Source organism: Bubalus bubalis, chromosome 18, assembly GCF_019923935.1.
Source record: "Bubalus bubalis isolate 160015118507 breed Murrah chromosome 18, NDDB_SH_1, whole genome shotgun sequence".
Classification (NCBI taxonomy): domain Eukaryota; kingdom Metazoa; phylum Chordata; class Mammalia; order Artiodactyla; family Bovidae; genus Bubalus; species Bubalus bubalis.
Window position 1 is genome coordinate 41,020,605 of NC_059174.1, and position 9,863 is coordinate 41,030,467.

General features: G+C 46.0%; 1 long non-coding RNA gene across 1 annotated transcript; it reads left to right on the plus strand.

Moving 5' to 3' along the window:
* The first annotated feature begins 2,909 nt into the window (after positions 1-2,909).
* LOC123330449 lies at positions 2,910-9,458 on the plus strand. The gene is made up of 4 exons (XR_006546412.1): positions 2,910-3,808; positions 4,002-4,072; positions 8,695-8,854; positions 9,226-9,458. It is a non-coding gene; the product is annotated as an uncharacterized LOC123330449 (long non-coding RNA).
* Positions 9,459-9,863: the final 405 nt, after the last annotated feature.

Genomic DNA, 9,863 nt, shown 5'->3' on the forward strand with positions numbered 1-9,863 from the left:
GTTAAAGGTGGAAGTGTGGGTTTGAATCTTGTATCAGGTATCACCTCCTTCCTGCTCAGCATTTCTTCGGAAAGGTCAACTCTGGGAAAGGTTGGAGTGTCGGAATCTTTCCCCTGGTGCTGTGTAAAGATTTCTGACCTTTCAGTGGTCTTAATTCCTTCCCTTCCTTCCCTCCTAATACTTCCCCTCCTCCCTTTCTTTCTAAGTGCTCTTATTTATTGAAATGTAAAGAATGTTACATTCACACATACACACAGATTCCCCATTTGAAAGCACAGATAACTTATTAAAAAATAGAACATGCTAATACTCCTCAAAACTGTCAAGGTCATCAAGAACAAGGAAGTCTGAGAAACCTAAGGAGACATGACAACTATGTGTAATGTGACGTCTCAGATGAGATCCTGGAACAAAGGACTTTCAGGAAAAACTAAGAAAATCTGAACAAAGTATGGATTTTAGTTAATGATAGTTTATCAATATTGGTTCATGAATTACAACAAACATACCATACTAATCTGCAATGTTAGTAATAGGGGAAACTGGGTACAGGGTATATGAGAACTCTGTCTACTAGCTTCTCAATTTTTCTGTAAATCTAAAACTGTTTTACAATATAGTGTATTTTTAAAATTGGAAAAAAGAGAGTGCATGCTAAACCACAACTCAGCTGGCCCATCACAAAGCATCACCTTGACCACTGCGGCTGAACAGGGCAGGTGGGGGTGGGAGCTTGACTAGCTAGTCCTTCTCAATAACCAGGAGGTAACTGAACAATGAGCTCATTACACAAATTCATTTTGGAGCTTGCTTGAAAAGCTAGACATTAACCATTGAAGATGACTCCATATGGTTGGTTTTGTTAACCTGTTAAGTTCCAGACAGAAAGCATCACAAAAACAATGCCCCAGAGGAAGAGAGTCTAGGATGCGCTGAAAAGGAGGGGCAGGCACTACCACAGGGGTGGCTGATTTCCCTGGAAATGAGCAAAGCGGCTGCAAATGCATCAGGCAGACAGCTCGGATGGGCTTGGGTGGCCTGAGGCATTTGAATCACCCAACCTGATTTTATGCACTTGGGCTATCGAAGGAGGTCGTGAGGGAAGTTTCATTTACTTATTGTCTTTGAATATTATACTTGAACACCTCACTGACCGCAGGAAACGAATGGACTTTGCTCTCAATTCCTTCCACCTCCTCCAAATCGAGGCCCTGTCCTGGCTCAGTCAGCCAACACCAGGGAGCCAGGCCAGTCACCTCCTCAGAAGTCCGCTTCTGAGCACCTCCCTTCGGTGTTGTTTCTCGCTCATTGACATTCTAGCCCTTGAAACAAGGTCTTGGCTCCTTTCTCATTTCAGGATTTCGTTTTGGGGGAGCTGGAACACCTGTCCGCTGATCGCCTGCCACTCCGCATCTGGGCCCGGCTGACAGGCTCGTCTGCTTTGACTAATGATGTGATTGATGGACAAAATAAGGAAGAACATACAAAAAAACATTTCTGTCTGGTCTGGTGTGTCAGCAAGCCTTCATCAAGTGGCTGCTGAAGGTATATTTTGCTGCATGCCTCATTACACAGTAATGGCATTCCCAGGCAAAGCTGTTTCTTTTCATGACACCAGACAGCAGGCAGCTTTATGGGCGCTGGGCCCACCGAGCCCGGAGGAAGGAGCAGCGCTAAAGAGCGGTCATTTCCAAAAGTGCCTCAAGTTGCTTTTTTGTTGTCATGAATTTAATATGAATCAACACAATATGAAATGGGCATGAGGGATTTTAGTGACTAGTGATTTTTTAAGACTGCTGTCTAAACAGCCATCAAGAAGAAAGGGGAGGGCAGCACTACCACATTTCCTTTCTCCAAACCTGTTGCAAAAAGGAGTCATCTGTCAATTTTATTGCATTAAAAAAGTACACAGAAGCATATAGTCCAAACAAATGTCTTCTTTCAGGCTAAACATGTGGAAAATGCCACAGAACTGATGCCAGAATCCTCTCACTCAGCAAACTGAGTGTTGGTCGCCCTCATCCCAGTGGCCTGCTGTGGGTGGGGTGACTTTCGGGAGAACCATGTCGGCTTGTGTGCATATCATAATCCCCTGAAAATCACTTCTGACTGGAACATGAGGGAAGCAATTCCTTCATTCTACTTGCAAGACATCTATGAGCTGGAATCCAGCGCTGGAAGATGCAAAGGAACCGTGATTAAAAATAAGAGAGATAAAGAGTAGGTACATTTTTGGCCTGATTTTTTTTCCTCTCCTCTTTCCTCACTAAGGTACACTTAGAAGCAGGCACATGAGTTGGGTCACAGAGTTCCTACTTTTTTTTGTTTTTTTGCAAGTTATTTTGATTTTCCTTGGCATTATTTATTCTCTTTCTTTTTTTTTCCTGGCAAATTTTCTTTGCCAAGGTATTTTATTATACACGTTCTGCTCTTTTCTTTAAGATGTTGGACTGTCTCCAAACAGAAATGCTTAAAATGAAGTTTCATTTTAAAAATACTTTTTTATTCTTTCCTGCTACTATGATGAGTCTTTAGCGGTGGGTTATTGTGAATAATATGTGACTTTAATGAGTTGTGATTAGAGAAAACTCTCTCTTCCTACAATAAATACTAGATAACAAATTAGAAAAGGTATATGAGATCTTTATTCCTATTTAAAAAGAGAGAAAAACATAAATGCAAAATCTTGTTATGATAAATGTAGGCGATAATCTTTTAACATGCATTTAATTTACTGTGAGCATAAGAGGCAGATCCTCAACTCCCGTGTCTATTTCGACACCACTTTGCACCAGTCAGTCTGGTGCTGGGGGCAGTGGCCACCTTCCCTCCAAGGTAATGAACAGCCCAAGGGGTGGCGACAGGAATGCTGGGCAGAAGAATGCAAGGTTAAAAATAAACATGTTACCAAAACCAAACCATCAGACTATTTCCTAGATAGACACTAATGAGTATGAAAAACGGAAATGAAGGAGGAAAGGGTATTCCGGTTTTTGGCTGAACAAAGGCAAAAGTCATTGTCAACATCTTGTGTTAATTTCCCACATCTGTTCATATTGTTCATTGAATTTTGATATCAAAATATCCCACTAAAGCAAAGGGCCCACGGAATTCAGCCAGCGCAAAAGTTGAAGCAGAGTGAAGCTTCCATCAGCAGCAGGGCAGGGTCAGGTGAATCAGCCACACACCTGCCCGTGCCCACTAACTCAGCTGCTTGGCATTTGGTAGCAGGTGGTTCTTGTAATGGCAGAGGCCATCTTATCAGGAGCGATTTTTCCAGCGGCTATGCTCTGCTAGCCTTGGAGTGGAGGCCTGATGCCAGGCGTTGCTGTCTGCTCCTGCTTCCTGCCCTGCAAGCCTGAGAGCCATCAGCCAGTCCCAGGTTTCCTGTAAACCAGCACCCACTCTGTCCTCTTGGCCTGGCAGGCTGTTTCTCTGGCACCTTCTTGATTTACAACTTCAAAGCTAAGTGATGTGATGCTTTATCCTAGACATTCCCTCCTCCAGCTAGGAACAAAAGCAGGCCTCCCTGCCAAAGGAGCACCTCACAGCCTTGGAACCTTTATTCTCTCCCCAACTTTCCATTTTAGAGCCAGAACGTTTTCAAAATCCCAGGAGCAGACAGTGCGGTGGGGCGTGGGCTTTGCACAAGGCCCTCTTGAATGTCAATGCTGTGATCCATCCGTTCTCAAGTGAGGTCGCCTGTTTCAGAACTACTGGTTGCAGGAGCCGTTGGGGACCAAAATCATTTAGCAGCAAAAATATTCTTTCTCAGCAAAGTGCTTGGAGCTGGGCAAGAAGCTTCCAGGTGGGTGATGCTAAGCGCAGAGTGGAAGGAAAGGAAGTTCCAACCTCCGGTATTTTCTCTAATCTTGCAGGAACTAGCCACCCATTCACAGGCTGCTCCATATATTACAGCATACATTTTTTTCTTTTCCTAATCAGGTTTGTATATCTTCCTTGATTGATTTTCTTTCACAAAACTCTTAATATTTTTCCAGATGCCTCTATCTTTCGTCCTTTCAACTGCCACTCACTCGAGAACGATTCTTTGGAAAACGTCAGACTAGAGGTATATGCATTTTCTATTTCAGTCTTTAGTTCTTTTGAACAATTTTAGCTTATTTTATCTTCCTGTTACTTTTATTACTTTAATTGAAGTGGTGGCATTATCCAATTTGCAAAGAACTCCCCAAATCAAGTTGGGTCTTCTCTGTATAATATAAAATATGTTATTTGATGCTACATGATTTCAAAAATGAACATTAGGATTTATCTGCTTAATTTGTGGGATTGATTTTGTAGATGCTTTCATATTGAAAGAAGGCTCATTGGTTATGATTGTGAGATGGAATTTTCTCTTGCATTCTGCAAAAGTTGCCACGTAGGCCAAACAGGTTTCTGGACACTCTTTGGTGCATGCAAATCGTAGATGCTGTCTTGGCTGGCTGTTCCCTGAAGTGCAAGGCCTAGAGACTCTCTAAGCTGCTCCAGGTACTTCACCCACAGTTCCTCTGATGTCCTCTGCCAGAAGCATGGCCTGAGGGTGAAAAGATCTCCAGTGTGAATCCACAGGAGGAATCTGCAAGGAGAAGCTGACATAGCCCCATGGCCATTAAAATGAGTGGATGCATAGCTAGTTCTCTGGGACATGGGGGCCCATTTCAGACATCTCTCACGCACCTTTCAGATCCTCTTAGCCTCACTGCTTTATTCTGGCTGCTGCTTCTTGAGGAGCTTTTGGAGGCTTACCCCGTCTTCACCCAGGGGCACCTGTTGGCACCTCACAATTGCATTGGCCTCTAACCCACATGCCAACGACTTCCTGTTTACGCCTTGGGGCCCCCTCACTGCCTATGTTTGTGTAGCCCAGGAGGACGGGAGACTTAATGTCCTGTGGAGCACAGCTTTGACCACTAGGTGGATAAATTCTTCCACTCTTGCCATTCCACCCCTGTATATGGTTCTCAGATGGGGAACCATCCTCCAAGGCTATGTAATCAGTTGCACTCAGATATTAGTAGCTAGAGAGTGCAGTTCCTGTTGGCTTTGCCTCCCGCTTCCCTCAGTTCCCTTGGCCCTCACTTCTGCTTCCTGGGTTTGCATCTTCTAACAAGCGTAGGAGGCATATGGGCTTTTGCTCCAAGTTTTGTCTGATGTGGAACCCAGGTTAAGGCCTAGGTACCATGGGGGAGGGAGGTGGTCAAATGGATGGGTGCTCAACAGAATCAAGACAACTGGATTTGGCAGTTTCTCATTAGTTATCTTATTGGAGCATCCGATGACTTCCAAGTGAATGACTATACCCTGGGGAGCCTTGGGAAGGACTTGCAGATTTCAGAGAATGGGTCAGAGAAGGGGATACAAAAAATACATTGTACCCATGCCAAGATGCTGCAGACCCCAGGGCTGTCTGGATCAAACACATGGCTTTGTCCCAGTGGTATGTCGGATGGCGGGTGGGCCAAGTCTGAAGAGGCCAAGACCCCCTCCTGCTCCAGTTCTACACATCTGCTTCCCACCTTGGAAGCACCATTCTGATGGCTGCAGTCTTTGAACTCTGATGAGGTGTGTGAAACACCCCATCGACACATCATATCAGATATCTTTTGAAATGAAAATCTCTTAGATCAGTTTCAACTCATTCCAAATGTCACATGTATCCTCCAGGCTGAACATCAATCTTCCCTCCAGCCCTGGTATTGTTTGAAATGCGGTGTGGGTCTTTGGGCAGAAAAGCTGGCAAAATGGCCAGTTGGGGATTGAGTTGGGGCTTGGTTGTACTGCTGCTGTGCTTATCTGGGCATTGATCTTGCTTCATCTTTATTTGGGGTCCTGCTAGCTTCTCCTGTGTTAAACATTGTCCTCACCTCTCCTCTCCTCTCCTCTTTAAATTACTCTTGTCCTTCCAAGACTGACTGAAACCCTGCCTTTTGCTGAAGACGAAATCTGATTCTTGCATTTCATTTGGTTCCCCAACACATGCAAAGATGAGCCATGTAGCCTAACCCTGCCTTGCAGTGTCCTGCGGCTGGTCCATATGTGTGAATTCATCTCTCTAATGAGCCTCTGCCTTCTATGTGCCCCATCACTGTCTAGCTGACTGCCAGATACTAGAACTTTGATAAATCCTTATGTATTGGTTTAGGGGCTTTGGAAAAAGGAAAGCGGTGTTCTCAATATTTGCTTCTCCTTCTCTGCCCCATTTTGAATCCATTCCCTCCCTCTCCATTCCAGCTACTTGTTTACTTGTACGGATTTATGCAGACCCACCCAGTGACCCTGGAGATGGCGGTATCAGACCCATTGTCAGGGGGTTTGGTTAATCACCTGATATTTCTCCAAAGGCACTTGGCATAAAACAAAAACAAATCAAGCACACAAATTGTGTCATATATAAAACAAAATGAACACCATAAAAAGAGAAAAAAATTTAAGCTACAATGAATACTAACTCTAACCTATAAATAAGACCAGGACTTTTTTCTGATCCTATTTTGAACTGGGAGCTATTGTAAAATGAAGAAAGAAACTTAAAATAATAGCAATTTAAGGCAAAGTGTGTGTTATTAAAAGTTCGTGATGTTGAAGAGCCAAAGTCCTATTCTAGTACTGAGATTTAATATGTACTTCACACAAAAATAAATCATGTAATATTTTCATGGCAGACATAGAATTTTATGGCTTTTATGACTATCATGGAATTGGGATTCATATTTTATAGACAGCTCTAATAACATCAAGAAATGTTCTGGGAAAAATGGAGGTTTAGAGAAAGATGAGTGATCACTCAGCAGAAGCTGAAATCAGGTGTAATTAAAGCCCAAAGGTAAGGCTGTTTCCCACCCCATGGGCTCCAGCAGGGCCCTGACAGGTACAGATGAGGCAATGGAGCCTGTGAAGGCGTAGCTCCTAGAAGGGTGATCTTGGTGAAATAGGGAAATAGGAGTCCCTTAGTGCTGGCTTGTCTGATCCTGAAACTGTCCATCGCTGGTGCAGGAGGATGAGGACATTCAAGGAAAATACATTGAGAAGGATGTTCTCAGGTTCCATCTCCCTGAAAAGGGCACAGGCTCTGGTTTTGCAAGAAGCAGATGCAACTTTGCAGGGTCCTCTAGGACTTCCTACCCCATCCACCTATCATCCCATCAAGCTCCTGTCCCCCTGTAGCTAGGCTTTTAAGAAGTTACAAAAGGGCTGAAAATAATCTAACAGCAACCAGCAGCTATAGGCACTTTTCTGGGCTTTACAAGGATTACTTGGTTGAATCTTCACATCCACCCATCAGGTGGAAAGCTCTGTTTCCCTTATCTGGGTGCAAATTCCCTGAATGCTCTCCTGGTTGGTGAGTACAGTGGAGAGTCTGCATCCTTGATGAAGTTTAGTTGATGACATGATGCTAAAATTGTTTTCACCTCTGAGCCACAGATTGTGCTGTGCTCAGTTGCTTCAGTCGTGTCTGACTCTTTGCAACCCCACAGACTGTAGCCCGCCAGGCTGCTCTGTCCATGGGATTATCCAAGCAAGAATACTGGAGTGGGTTGCTATGCCCTCCTCCAGGGGACCTTCCTGATTCAGGGATAGAACCCATGACTCCTGTGTGCTCTGGGGACCCTCGCCTGCTCTTTCAGCCTCCCCACACCTTTTAAATGTGACTCCTGTGTCCACTCAGAACTGACCTATGTCAAGGAATAGTATTTTGCAGCAGTATTTCTTCTCTGCTCTCAGAAATATGGGAGCCTTTCCTTGGACAGCATCCGTAGAGAATCATGGAGGAACATGGATTTCAAAGGGCTGAGGGCCAAACAGTCCCCTTCCCCAGGCTGGGCCCTGGTCTGCCTGCCGGGTGGCCCTCTTGTGAGGCCTGACCTCTCTGTAACCCGAGCGAGCGAGCTGTGATGAATGGGAGGCCACGGTCTCAGCAGAGGCACTGTGCCCGAAGGAGAGCCATGGACCAGTTCCCTGAGCGTGCGGATCCCATGTCCCTGTGAATCAGATCCCAGAGGGATGCGGTCCTGGCTTGGGGTTAAGGCCCAGGGCCACTACCACTGCCCAGAGTGCACCCTTCTGGATGCTGGTGCAGGCCGCTGCCTTACTCCAATCCTGACTCTTTTTAAACGGAGAAAAGACTTCCCGTGTGGCCAAGGAGGTGCAGCTCTCCAGGACACTTAAAAAACCTCTCTTTAAAGGTTGATGGTCATTTACATTCTTATTAAATTGCTTTGATAAAATATTCAGCCACAGCCCCCTCCATTTGACTCTTAACTTGGTAAGATATAATTTGCAATTGATTATTGCTCCAACATTCCTGGCACCACATTACGATCTGCTCATACATCTCACCCTTTCTCTGCCAATTTGGAGCAGAAGAAAAAAAAAAAGGTTTCTTTGACCTTTGACCTGTTTGAGGTGGGACATGAGGTCATCAGGGCCACTGAGAATCAAACACCCGCATCTGCCGCCAACGGAGACAGAAATGGATGCATGCAGCTCTGAATTGAGCTTGTATTTTTTTTTTTTTTCCCTCTTGGTAAGATACAGGTATTTTTCAGAGTTGGAAAATGTCTTGAATAAATGAGCTTCGTATATATATGTTTTTAATGTGATTTGCCTGTATTTATTTGGGTGATCACAATTTATGCCAAGTGAAAAGGTTAAGAGTCCTGGAAACTGAATTATTCCCTTTATTTGCAGACATGATGCAATGCAGGGACAACAGAAGGGTGCATCCTTATCTTGCGCAGCCCCTGACCTCACCCCTGACCTGGACGTGGGCGTCGGGGCTCTGAGCTGCTTCCCCCAGGCTGGGGTGGCCGCCCTCGGGGGATGGTCAGGAGCCCAGCAAGTTCCTCGGGTATGTGGGGGTGGCCACTGTAATTACTTGCACAAGCACTTACTGAGTGTGTTCTGGGCTCTTCTGTTTCCAGCTCCCTGGAGGCCACTGTCCCAGGCCTGAGCTTTCGAGATCTTGCTTAGAAAGGAGCAGCACCCATACCTTCATCCCTCCCACACCTCAGTTTGCAAACCTGTCTTCACATCAGTTATTTCCTCAGACCTAGTTAACAGCTGGGGGTGAAGGCAGGCAGGGACAGGCTCCCACTTCCTGCTTTGCTGGGAGCCATAAAGACCTGCTGGAATGAGGCATCTGGCCTGCAGCAGAGGGGCTGGCACCCAGGTCTCCAAGGCCCTAGTGTGATGCTCTTTATTTCCTCTCTCCCTCCTCAGGCAGGTCCATTTCCTGGAGGGCCCTGAACAGCTTCTGACTCCAGGGAAAGGCTCTCCTAGCGAAGGGCCAGCCTGGGGAGGAATCTGAAGTGGGGGCTCCCTGTGCCCCCCATCTGCTGTCTATCCTGTGCACACGGCCAGTCTCATGGGCCTGAGCCAAGCCTCCGCTGCCTCTGTGTGCTCGACGGTCCTGGGCCGTGGCCTCTTGGCTGGCTTCCCCATCACTTTCATATTACCTCAGAGTAATTGGATATTGGCAACCAATTACTGAATTTTTCACGTCAGCTTCATCAGTGACTCTTAGACAACCGCGCCAGAGTCTCTTTCGATGAAGAGAGGAATTATAATAATTCGCATGAACGTCCTGTGAGCTGTGGAGAGCCAACGTTTGCAGCCTGCAGAGGATGGGGAGGAAGGAGAGGAGGCAGCCCTGGCCCTTGTGCAGGGAATGAGCCTCCCATCCCCCTGCTCACATCGTGACCTCAGAGCCGCGTCCCTCTCTGCCCCTCCAGCAGGGCTTGTGCATCTGTCTCTTCACTAGGAGTGAGGCATGCCCTGTTTCTGGGTGGAGGGATTGGGAAAGGCTTCCTGAGGCAAATGAGGACTTGCAGACCTTGTAGAAGATGGCCTCAGTGGTG